The following is a 12,905-nucleotide window of genomic DNA, read 5'->3' on the forward strand; positions in this document are numbered from 1 at the left end:
TGGCGGGGGAGGGGGGCGTGGGTGGGGAGGGGGGAAAGCTCACAGCGGGCTCAGCGATAAGAGTTCAAAAGCCGCCGCTGCGGGTCCAGTTACTTACAATCGCTATATCTATCTTTGTTTTAAAGTAGGTTTGAGCAACTCCTGGCTGGAGAAATGAAGGGCCCATTGATCTATCGGGCCGAGCAAAGGCCGCTGCTCAGGAATGCAAATCAACATTGATTGGCTTTAACTTTTTAGCGTTGGGCTTTGAGAGGGGTGGGGGGTGGTCCCTGCCTCCACTTCCAAGAGCTGGGTGGGGGCAGGGAGGGGTGGGTTTGAGTGGGGGGCAGGTCATCCTATTGCCGGTTTCCCCGTCTGCCACAGGGGCGTCTTCGTTAAGCTATTTTGAGGGATTTCAGAATAACAGGGTTGGAAGGGAGCTTGGAGGTCTTCTAGTCCAACCTTCTGAACAAGCAGAAGACCCTATTCCCCATTTCAAGACTGGACTGGTTGTCCAGTCTCTTCTTAAAAACCTCCAGTGATGGAGCACCCATAACTTCTGGAGGCAAGTCGTTCCAAGGATGAATTGTTCTCAGGGTCAGGAAATTTCTCCTTAGTTCCAGGTTGTTTCTCTCCTTCATTAGTTCCCATCCGCTGCTTCTCCTTCTGCTTTCAGGGGCTTTGCAGAATAGGTTGACTCCCTCTTCTTTGGGGCAGCCCTTCAAATACTGGAAGACTGCTCTCAGGTCTCGCCTGGTCCTGGAAGGGACCTCGGAGGTCTTCTAGTCCAACTCCCGGCTCAAGCCAGAACCCCTATACTATTTCAGACAAATGGTTATCCAAACTCTTCTTGAAAAGCTCCAGTGTTGGAGCACCCACAACTTCTGGAGGGAAGTCCTTTCACTGGTTAATTGTTTTCAGTGTCAGGAAATTTATCCTAAGTTCTAGGTTGCTTCTCTCCTTGATTAGTTTCCATCCGTTGCTTCTTGTTCTGCTTTCAGGTGTCCTCCAAGAGGATCTGGCCTCTACTTGCTCCTTCAGATCTTCCAGGGGTGCAGCCATCTTTGTAGAAGAGACACCACTCTAGCTGTCCTCTTTCTGCTGGTTGCCTTCTTCTTCTCCTTCTTCTATCCTTCCCAGCCTTGTAGACTTCCCAGAGTGTGAGGTCACACCTGCTACTACCTTGGAAGCAGGGGTGAAATTGCTAATGGTTCAGAACGGTTCGGGCGAACTGGTAGCGGAGATTGGGGCTGGTTTGCCAAACCCATTATGATTGCTGGCTGGCAATGTCCCCGAACCGGTGTGCGGCCCACAGCCCTGCCATACTTGCCTGTCTTTCATGTGGCCTTCCCGGCATCCCTGTGGCCAACTAGGAAAAGCAGGCCACTGGAAGGCCACGTGGTAGGCAGGCAAGCATGGCAGAGCTCCGGGGAAGGGAGCTAGCAGCCTACTCCCTTCCCCACAGCCCTGCCATGCTTACCTGCCTTCCATGCTGCCTTCATTCTGGTCCCCAATGCCCACTTGCCTTCTAAGGTCAGTGTCCAGTCCAGCCCGGCCAGTGGGTGGGCAGGCAGCCCTTGCTCCAGGGCTGAGAGGGGCGGCGCTGCCATGGTGGTGCTCTGAGAGGGCCAACTGATGTCCTGGATAGTGCCGCACGTGCGGTGCCCACCCGAAGCACCGCTGCCACTGTTCGCTTTCGTTTCACAGCGGGAGAAGGAAGAAAGCAAGCGGCAGCACTGCAGTGGTGCTCGATAAGTGTCACGAGTGTTTCCAGGATTGCTGTGGCTATCTGCCTACTCACAAACAGTATGGTTTTAATCAAGCCATCTCCTGTTGGCAATTACCTACAAGCCTTCCCCGCCCTAGTTAATTGCAGGTTAACTCCCTATATAAGCAAGGACCTTTTGCTTGCTACTTGGGCCTAGTCTTCTAGGCCTAAATGCACAGCTCCTGCAGGAAGCTCGGTGCAACGCCGCAGATGGGAGAAGAATGCAGATAAGGACTCCAGACGCCGTTGCAGAGAGACTCCCACGGATGCTTGCCTTTTGCTGTTTTGAAGCACGCAAGCTATCATTGGGACTGTTGCTGGACCTTTTTCCTCCCACAAGCTTCAAGCAATGTTTGCTTTTTGAACTGTTTTAGCTGTGAAGTTTGTGCTGCCCCTACCTTGATGATGTATCGACGCCGAAGCTGCTTACCTTCATGCTAGCTTTATTCTCTTGTGAGCTGTTTCGGTATTGTGGAGAGGGATCTAGGGAGATAGCCTTGCTTCACATACCCAGATAAGACTTTGTTTTTAATGTGCTTTCTTAAAGACATAGTGCTTTTTAAATGTTTTAAAGTAAATTATATTTTTACACAAGACGCCTCTGTCAGAATCATTTCAGTCTCAGTGTGTTTACTCATGAGCTGGTTCACGGTCCGGGGTACCCCTCAACCCCATTTCGTCACAATAAGGCAGGCAGACATCCAGCAACTGCTGCATATGCACCCGCCCCTTTTCTGCAAAGGCAGATCCCCCCACCCCCACCCCGCAGGGCGATCCAAAAAGAGGAAGGGAATGGTGCCAGAAAGGCCATTTGCGGATGATCTGGTTGTTACCCTAACACAGCCGATGGAATCAATAATTCAGATGAAAGACATTATAGAAGAATATGGTACGGTGTCAGGATTTAGATTGAATCAGAAAAAAACCCAAGATGATAGTTAAAAATATGACAGTTGATCAAAAGAAGGAACTGGAAAGGAAGGCAGGCTTTGAAATAGTATCAAAAGTGAGATATCTAGGAGTTCAAGCTGCAGATTCAAATATAAAACTGTTTCAAAATAATTACGAGGTGTTGTGGCAAAAGGTACAAAAGGATATGGAAACCTGGAAAAAACTGATCCTAAGAAATTGTCATGTATGTATCCTAATGTGCAACCGAAGTGTTGGAGATGTGATTGTTTAGATGCTACGTATTATCATATATGGTGGACATGCAAGAAAGTGAAGGCTTTTTGGATAAAAATTTGGTGGGTTATGCAAAATGTTTTAAAGAAAAAAAATTCAAATTTCTCCTCATTTGTTCTTATTGGGTATAGTTAAGGGTTTTTCAGTGGGTGAAACAAAATTGATATTGTATATGGTGACAGCAGCTAGGTTACTGATTGGTCAATATTGGAAAAGGGTTGATGTGCCTACAATTCAAGAATGGACCTTGAAGATGGCCAGTTTCGCAGAAATGGCGAAGATATCAGCATACTTAAAAGATCGGGCCAAGAGAGTTATGTATGGGAGTGGAAGAATTGGATAGATTATGTGCAGAATAAATACCAAACCAGGAAGTACCAGATAGTTTTTAGCTACCATAAATGTTGTGTAGAAATGTATAGTTTATAGGGGGCGAAATAGTTTATTGTGATGTAAAAATTTATAGTGCATAGGGAGGGGAATAGAGGGGTGGTAAAGTATGACATGATACAATGTGGATGGATTTCACCTTGGGGAAGTCATGGGGAGGGAGGGGTTGGGGGGGTTGGGGAGGGAGGGGGGGGGAAATGGGGGAAAAATTTGTTGTTTGTAAAACTTTTTCAATAAAAAAAAAAAGAAAAATAAACAGTCTTTACTTGTAGTAAAAAACAAACTTGGCTTCTCAAAACAAAGAGAACACTTCTTCAAACAATCATGGTTCAAGACAAAACATAGTTTGCTCACAATTCCAGTTCTCTTCAGTAACACAGACACAGTTCCTTCCAGCAGTTCAACCTTCAATAGCAGGAGCAGAAGTGAATGAACGTCCTGCCTTCTTTTATGTCTGCTTAGCACAGCCAATTAGTCATCTTTGTAGCAGTTAAAGGTACAGAACATAGTTTTCTATATATTATCTACCCAACCGTAGGATAAGCAACATGGAGGATTGGGGGAGGGGAATTCGTGGCCCTCCGGGATGGAGAGCGGGGCAAGAGAAGGCTCCGAGGTTCGCTTGGGCAGTCAAGCCAGATGGCGGAGGAAAACTCATAGCGTTGGGGGCTTCAGAAGGGCAGAATGGGCTTCAGAATGTGCAGCTCCTGGCTCTAAGAGTGAGTGACGTGAGTGACGTGAAGTTGGCCACGCCCACCAAGCCAAGGAGAGGATACAGCTGACTCACCCATTCCAGGAGAACCTCGAGAACGTCTTGCATCATAAAGATGTTTCCAACTTCCGGGTGATACAGCAGCTGAGGAAGAAGAGTGGAGATACGGAGCATTAGCCAAGCCAAGGAAGAGAATTTCCCTGAGAGCCTCTACTAAAGATGCCACTTTCAGCCATTACGGGGAGAGAAAAAGAAAATACAGTCCTCGTCTAGTGACCCCTGAAAGTCACAATGGCACTGACAAAAGGGACATGTCCATTTTTCAGACTTAGGACCATTGTAGCATCCTAATGGTCATGTGATCAAAATTTGGGTACTTGCCGGTCCATATTTATGACGGTTGCAGTGTTTCGAGGTTACATGATCCCTTTTGTGACCGTCTGATAAGCCAAGTCAATGGGGAAACCAGATTAACTAATTCACCAGATTGACTATTGTAAGAACTGCACTGCAGCGATTCACTTAACAACTGTGGCAAAGAAGGTCGAACAATGAGGCAAAACTTGCTTAAGAACTGTTTCGTTTAGCAACAGAAATTTGGGGCTCAGTTGTGGTCGTAAACCGAGGACAACTTTTAGACGGAAATCACTGAAAGATCTGGTTTATCCTAAGTATTCGACCACGGCATTGGCTTAAGGACTGCTGAAATCACTTAGTGACCACTGGAGGTTCTATGACGGTCATATGTCGCGGACTACAGTATGGCATTAGGTAATGTAAATGAGAGTTGTAAGAATACAAAACTGCCTATAATACAAAGAGTAAAAAGAAATTGTGGTCATTGAGCCTTCCTTCCTTCCTTCCTTCCTTCCTTCCTTCCTTCCTTCCTTCCTTCCTTCCTTCCTTCCTTCCCTCCCTCCCTTCTTTTCCCTCCCCCCCTCCCTCCCCCCCAACAACTTCTGGAGGGAAGCCCTCCCACCGATTAACAGACTAGCAGAAGACCTTGGAGACCCCCTGCTCAAGCAGCAGATCCTCTACAACAGGCACCCTCAAACTACGGCCCACGGGCAAAGAATACGGCCCGCGGAGTGGTGTGATTAAGCCCCGCCCCTTGCCCCACCCCTCACTGCCTTATCTTCCAGGGAGCCAGCTGCAAGGCCAGCTGAGGGCCATCTGAGGGCTGATCTCACCGGTGCAGCCTTGAGAAGCAGCTGTGGGCTTGTAAAGTACTGCTTTAAATTAAAAGACTTTGAAAACAATTTAAACGGGGGCTTAGAAGGAGAAAGGCAAAAAAAATGAATTGGCCCCCTGTTTAAAACGTTTGAGGACCCCTGCTCTACAACGTCAGACAAACGGCTGTCCAGAATATTGGGGTGCATCCCAAGGTCTCCTCACCTCCGAGAAGAAAACCTTCCCGATGGTCTTCTCTCTTAGATCGGAACGGGGCAGGTAGGTGTTGGCCTCTCTGAACATCACCTTCAGCTCACGTTTAGAGAAGCTGAATAAGTTCCCAAAAGAGCAAATACGGAGAGCTCAGACGAGATCTGCTGGTTAGGGAGAAGAAAATCACCAAGCTAGAGAAATCATGATCTGAATTCAACTACTCAATGAATTACTCCATTTAGAGAATTTCTCAACCTCCCTCTCACCTCCCACTCTCTTTTTCACTCTCCCCTTCCCTCCCTCTCTTCTCCTCTAACCTTTCCTCTCTCTCACTTTTGTCTTCTGGGTCTCCCTCCCTCCCTCTTTCTCTCCCTCTCCCCTCCCTCTCCTCTCTCTCTCACACACCCCTTCTCTCTCTCCCCCCTCCTCCCTCCCTCTCTCCCCCATCTCTCTATTTCTCTTTCTTCTCCATCTCTCTCTCTCTCTCTTTCTCCCATAAAGAAGGCCTGGGTACCATCTGCAGAATTCTAATTTTATCAAAAATACTTAGAAAGTTCAGCAACAACTGTGTTGTGCTGATCTGAAACAGTGGGTAAGCTTGCGGATGATCCTTGAGCCCTTCTAGAGAGCTGGAGAAGTGCCAGAGGAGGTGGAAGAGAAGGAAGGTTGCCCCTCTCTTCAGCTTCACCAAACCAGGTGTCCGCCTAGAAAATCTACAACACCCCACAGCCTATCTAGCAAAATGCCCTAGATTGGTCATCTAGATTGGTGTTGCTTGATCTCAGACACTTTAAGATGTGTGGACTTCAACTCTGCTGGCCTGAGAACTCCAGGAGGAGCTGCTAAGATTGAACAACTCTGGTCTAGATCAGGATTTCTCAACCTTGGCAACTTTAAGAGGGGAGGACTTCAACTCCCAGAACTCTCCAGCCAGCATACTGGAGTTGGGGTCCCCATCTTTGGGGCAACCATGACCTGGATGATTGATCATCTCCATGGACATTGAACTGGGAATAGGTGGGCTCTGAACTTGTGTGTTCTCCTTCAAGAAGCTTCTGCATGGCTATTCTGCTATTGGAGGGACTAACCTGTCTCTCTTCCTTCGTAGGACGACATCGAACTGAGGAATACCTCCATCACCATTTTCGGCATGCTCCTGAAAGGACTGAAGGAGATACGGAACAGTAATATGGCCGAAAACATCCTGAACAGCCTTGTTCCTCTAGTCATACTACTGTCAAATGATCGGACGAAAGAGGTGAGTTGAAGGGCTGCGTAATCTGAGCTCCTGCTCTGATCATGCTACCTTCACAGAGACCACTCTGTACCCCCATCTTCACTCAGAGCAACGTGGTTGTACCACATAGACACTCTGGAGAATGCAAAGAGATTCTGGACAATCCTGAAGTTGTGGAGTCCTTGGTGCTCCCTGAACGTGGTTGTTTCCTTGAAGACCTTTCATGACCCAACAGCATCTCCCCCTTTCCTCCCTCGGCCAGGTCTCCAGGAAGACCCTCGACTCCTGCGTGTCCTTTATGAACTGGGGGGGCTTTCCCAGCAACTTGTTTGACTATGAAATGTACACCAGTCTCCATAGCATGTACTCCAACATCTGCTACGTGGTTGTAAGTAGGAGCCAAGCTGGCCTGTTTTCTTCCAGATTAGAGTATACTAAGCGTTTATTTCTTTATTTTGTCCTGCCATTCTTATTTTTATAAAGAGTTCAAGATGGTGGGCATCCCTAATACTTCTTCTTTTCTTCACAACAGCCCTGTGAGGTGGGTTGCCCTGAGAGAGAGGGACTGCACCAAAGTCACCCAGTCGCCATCCTGACTAAGGCGGGACTAGAACTCACCAGCTCCTGGTTTGTTGCCTGATGCCTTAACCACTAGACTAAACTGACAAGAGGGATTCTTCTTGGATTTTTGCTCTCTCAGTACCAGCAGAAGTTCTATGTGCAACGGTTTTTCAGGCAGTTTCTCCCCTCTTTCTTAAGGGTATGGCTGCCGTTGTTAAGTTAGTCACATGGTTGTTAAGTGAATCTGGCTTCCTCCCGGATTTTGCTCATCCGAAGGTCGCAAAAAGTGATCTTTGACCCCCAAGACACTGTAAGCGTCACAAATACAAGTCAGTTTGCCAAGCATCCGGATTTTGATCTTGGGGATGTGGCAACGCTTGTAGGTGTGAGAATCAGTCGTAAGTCACTTTTTTCAGTGCCATTGTAACTTTGAATGGTCACTAAATGAACTGTTATAAGTCGAGGACTACCTGCCCTATATCCCTCTCTTGTATAGGCAACCCCACAGCAGTGTTTTTTTCTCTGGAAATATTTCCAGCTGGCCTCCCATTCTAGTATTAACTGGATTCAAGGCTGTTTAGGTTGTTTCCCAAGATGATGGTTGTTTGCACAGTCCTAGAACATAAAATAATACAGTTGGAAGGGACCCTAGAGGTCTTCTAGTCCAAGCCCCTGCTAAAGCAGGAGGCCCTCTTCCATTTCAGAGCAGTGGCTGTCCAATCTCTTCTTTAAGGCCTCCAGTGAGGCCTGGAGAGAAAAACATAGGAAGAACGGCTACCCCTCGTCCTTCTTTTTATTAGACAGACCCAATCCCTGCAACCATCCCGTAAAGTCCCAAAGCGACTCTTCCAAGTGGAAACCAATGAATTGCGCGTTTTTTTTCCTGAATCAGTCGATTTAGCCGTCTCTGTTAACCCCACCAACGTTTTCTTTTTATGCGCCTAGGCTGCTGCGCACAATACATGCAACCGGATGTGGTGACTTCCCTACAGATTGAAGAGGTTTTCATTGGTGAGTTTCAAAGTTCCCTCGCTTGAACTGGTGACTTGTTCTCCGGAAGCTCTTTCGCTGATGAGGGTTGGTTCTCACGGTTGATCCCGGAAATCATTTGTTTTCTGGATTCGTTTCAGGTCTCCGGGATCTGCAAGGCGATTGTGAAGCCTCGGTGACTCAGGCTGCAGCTGACTCAATGGAAGAAATCTTTCGGCAGTGTGGCCATCGGATCAATCCGGATCTTATTAGTAGTCAACTCCTCTCCAAGGTCATCAGGAGGATCTCCGAGACCAAGCAATAATAGTTTAATAGTTTCATAGTTTTCTTTATTGTCATGGCATCTCATAGAATGAAATTAAGTGCCATCCTCACTGTACTGTATATTATACTTTTTAAAAACCCTATGAAAATAAAAGAAAAACACACCTCTTTCACATTGGATGCAATTGAATTGAAAACCCCCTGATATTGTATTAATATTGCACTCTACATAGAATTGTATAGTTACTGCTCTGGGATAGAAGCAGTTTTTCAGCCTCTTTGTCCTTGTTTTTATTGTCCTGTACCGTCTGCCAGATGGTAATAGTTCAAAAAAAGGGGGTCCCAGAATGAAATGGGCCCTTAAGGATGTTTTGAACTTTCACCTGCCTTCCAGCTGGTCTTTGGGGAAAGCGAGGAAGCGCGAAGAGAATTCTTACATCGCGAAGGACCACGAAGGAATGTCGTGGAAACAAGACCTGGCAGGGAGATTGTGGAAACAGGCCCTGGAGATAGACAGAACAATTTAATGTCAGAGAGAGGAGAAGGTTCCACGAGAAGGTCACAGAGCCACAGGTGCTATTGGAGAAGGGTGGTAGCAACCATCAACCATCAACGATATCTGGAACATCTCCACTCTTGGTCATCTTCCAGCAGAAACAGGAACGCCTAGAGTAGGGCAGATGCAGAGAGCCAAACACTCCCATGGGGGGAGATCTAATGTCCTCCAAAAAGATGCTCATTATTATCCACATAGATGGAGCATTGAATAAAAGCCTCCAGGAAAACCTCTGGAGCCCAAAGGCGTCTTCCCATGGGCCCTGATCTCCTTTGGAAAGCATGCGACGTTTCTCAACTTAGTTTGTTAAGCCAGAAGGTGGCCGAGCACTGGTCCCCTCCTCATATCTGTTCCTGGCAGTCCTTTCAACTTTCAGCCCTGAATGAGCCCAGCCTTATAGGTTGTAAGTTGCACCGGTCATAAACCGGGTCACCCTGGGTCCGTGATCGATTTAATGACCTTTGAATGGATTAAGGGAGTTGTTCAAAAGTACAGATGTTGTAAATAATCATATATTCATCTGCCTCTCCTAGGGGAAATTGTTTCTAAGACTAGAATTAAAATGACCACAATTGAGCCCAAAATTCCTGTTGCTAAGTGAGACATTTTTAAGTGAGTTTTGTCCCATTTTACGAACCATTCTTGGCACCGTTGTTAAATGAATCGCTGCAGTTGTTAAATCAGCAACAAGGTTGTTAAGTGAATTGGCTTTGCTGGTCAGACGGTCGCAGAAGGGGATCACGTGACCCCGGGACACTGCAACCGTCATAAGTCCATGCCAGTTGCCAAGCATCTTGAGTTTTGATCATCTGACCGTGGGGATATTTCAAAATGGTCATCAGCCACTGTTTTTACTGTCTTCACTTCAAAGCGTCACTAAATGAATGGTTGTAAGTGGAGTACTGCCTGATATGTAACCCAGGTGGTCCTCAACCTACGACCACAATGGAGCCAAACATTTCTGTGCCTAAGTCAGATATTTGTTATGTGAGTTTTGCCTCATTTTACGACCTTTCCGGCCACTGAATCACTGCCCTTGTTAAATTAGTCATACCATCGTTAAGCGAATCCAGCTTCCCCATTGACTCGGCTTATCAGAAAGTGACGAAAGTTGATAGCATGACCCAGGGACACTGCGACCGTCGTAAATGTGAATCAGTGGCCAAGTGTCTGGATCTGGATCGCGTGACCGTGGGAAATGCTGTGGAAAACGATCGTAAGTCACTTTTTCTGTGCTGTTGTAACTTTGAATGGTCACTAAATGAACTGTTGTAAGTCGAGGACTACCTTACCCCAAGGCGGCCTGGGTTTCCTTTCTTTTCGTTCTCCACTTTCTGCCAAGTCTTTCCAAATTCTTCCAGCAGATGGTGACATAATCTTACGAGTCTTCCCTCAGCCAAGTTCTGTAAAAAAATAATAACCAGAATTTGGTTTTGGAATTTTGGAATTTTCTTATATATACCTTCTCTGAACTTTCTGAACATGTCCCGGTCAGTTTCTCAGCATGATCGGTTTTTCTTTGCCTCCTTCCAGGATTTCTTTCTTTCTTTTTCTTAAATCTACCTCTTCCCCTACTTCCTGGTTGTCAGTCTCTCATGCCCTGAAGACTTCCTGACCATGCTAGGATTTTAGAAGAGCAGAAAAAGGCAGATGGGTGCTTGTATCTGCTGAAAAAGAGACCACTTGGAAACCAAATTATATTTCAGAAAAACTGCTCGGAAGGGGAATGTTGGGAGTGCCTCCTAGGACAATTCCTACATCAGTTTAGGAGACATAATAGGAAGCGTGCCTTCAATTTCTCCCTAATTCCTTCTCTGTCGCTGCTAATGAAAGACAAAGAGAAGGAAATGAACGGTTAATGTCGATTAAATGAAGGCAAATCTATGCGTCCCAGGATAATGTCTATGGAGACTCTCAGTCATCCAAGTCATGGTTGTCCCAAAGGTGCCTTTTCAAGAGGCAATTGGACACTCTCGGTTTTTCTTTGAAGACGTTTTGCTTCTCATCCAAGAGAGCTGAAGAAGCTTCTTGGATGAGAAGCAAAATATCTTCAAAGGAAAACCAGAAAGTCGAGTTGCCTCTGGAAAAAGCAGCTTTGGGAGTCCCAGGATAATGTTGCAAGGTCCGATCTGGGTCAGTCTTCTCAGCTTTTGAGCTCATGCTGGAGCCCATCTTCAGGGAACTTCTCTCTACCGGAATATGGGCTATTCTACGCTTCATTTTTATGTGGTGCCTTCCTATTGAGTGTGTGTGGATGGCCGGCAATTGGCTGTTGTTTCCTTGTGCTGCCGAGCCCTCGGCTCCTAAGCACCTGATAAGCTGGTGGTAAATCAGCCCTCCAATTGACTGGAAGGGACCTTGGAGGTCTTCTAGTCCAGCCCGTTGGTCAAGCACAGGAGAACGTATACCATTTCAGATAACTGACTGTCTGGTCTCTTCTTAAACGGATGGAGACTCATCAAGGAGAGAAACAACCTAGAACTAAGGAGAGATTTCCCGACAGTTAGAACATTCAACCAGTGGGACAACTGGCCTCCAGAAGTCGAAGCTGAAGTTGAAACTCCAACACTGGAAGATTTTAAGAAGAGATTGGACCACCATTTGTCTGAGATGATTGTAGGGTCACCTGCCTGAGCTTGGGGTTGGACTAGAAGACCTCCAAGGTCCCTTCCAAGTCTCTTATTCTGAAATAATTGGAGAATTCTACTCAGGTCAAAGTTCAACTGATTAAGACAATAGCTGTGACTCAAGGAAACAGCAGATAATTATGCTCAACGAGGGCATTCAAAATACCCAAAGACATTATTAATAGGGTATATTTCTCACAGACGCTGGGACCCTGAGCGTAACACGATCTCATATTGTTGTTTGACTTATTAGCATTTATTTCATGTCTGAAGTCTCTTCCAGTAATGAAACTATTTTTGTCCAATCCAGAAAACGTTCAGCAAGTGAATGGCAGCTCAGATCTCTGGAGAAACAGCAGACACCTGGATGTGCCGTGTAACCCCGTGAGAAAGAAGGAATGGTTAGGTGCAAAACTGACGGTAGGGAGATCTGATGCCATGAAGGTTGTTCAAAGCTGAAGAGGTCAAGAAACCCGAAATTTAAAGAGCTGCCGGTGTTTAAAGCAACTGGAGCAAACTCAGCTCTGAAACCAGAAGCTGCATTGAATCACCAAAATCGCCCCTTTCAAAACAAACTTTCTTTCTTTCTTCATCTAAGTGAAAGGATTGTCCATCTCACAAAGGAAGAGATTCTGGATGGTCTGCAAGAAAACTGAAACACAGGCAACCCTTGACTTGCCATCACACTCTAGGCCAAAATTGAGGTTGCTAAGCGAGACGGTTCTTAAGTGAGTTTTGCTCCATTTTACAACCTTTCTTGCCACCGTTGTTAAGCGAACCGTTGTCTAGTCCAGGGGGCTGGACTAGAAGACCTCCAAGATCCCTTCCAGCTCATTCTGTTCTGTTCTGTCCTGTCCTGTCCTGTCCTATCCTATCCTATCCTATCCTATCCTATCCTATCCTATCCTATCCTATCCTATCAGTTAGTCACACGGTTGGGAACTGAATCTGGCTTCCTCATCATCTTTGCTGGTCAGAAAGTCAGAAAAGGGGGTCATGTGACCTTGGGACACTGCAACCGTCATAAGTACATGCCAGTTGCCAAGCCTCTTGGGCTGAATTGTGGCTCTACGTCTAGGTAGCCCAGCCCCAGAGAGGAGGCAGGCCCCCAGCCTCCTGACCTTCCCCAGGAGCACGAAGACTCAACTCTGCCAGCTGGTCTGGGGGCCCAAGGGGGCCCTGCAAGCCATGGGGGGGGAGGTTGGTGGGCCGAAGGAGCTTCCTCTCCTTTCGACTCTGCAATTGTCCCTTTT

General features: G+C 46.7%; 1 long non-coding RNA gene across 1 annotated transcript; it reads left to right on the forward strand.

Annotated features, from left to right (window-relative positions):
- Positions 1-6,525: 6,525 nt before the first annotated feature.
- Positions 6,526-8,642, forward strand: LOC117659456 (uncharacterized). The gene is made up of 3 exons (XR_015732020.1): positions 6,526-6,675; positions 6,917-8,226; positions 8,346-8,642. It is a non-coding gene; the product is annotated as an uncharacterized LOC117659456 (long non-coding RNA).
- Positions 8,643-12,905: the final 4,263 nt, after the last annotated feature.

The sequence above is a fragment of the Pantherophis guttatus genome, chromosome 2 (genome assembly GCF_059756535.1).
Source record: "Pantherophis guttatus breed Tessera chromosome 2, ASM5975653v1, whole genome shotgun sequence".
NCBI classification, from domain to species: domain Eukaryota; kingdom Metazoa; phylum Chordata; class Lepidosauria; order Squamata; family Colubridae; genus Pantherophis; species Pantherophis guttatus.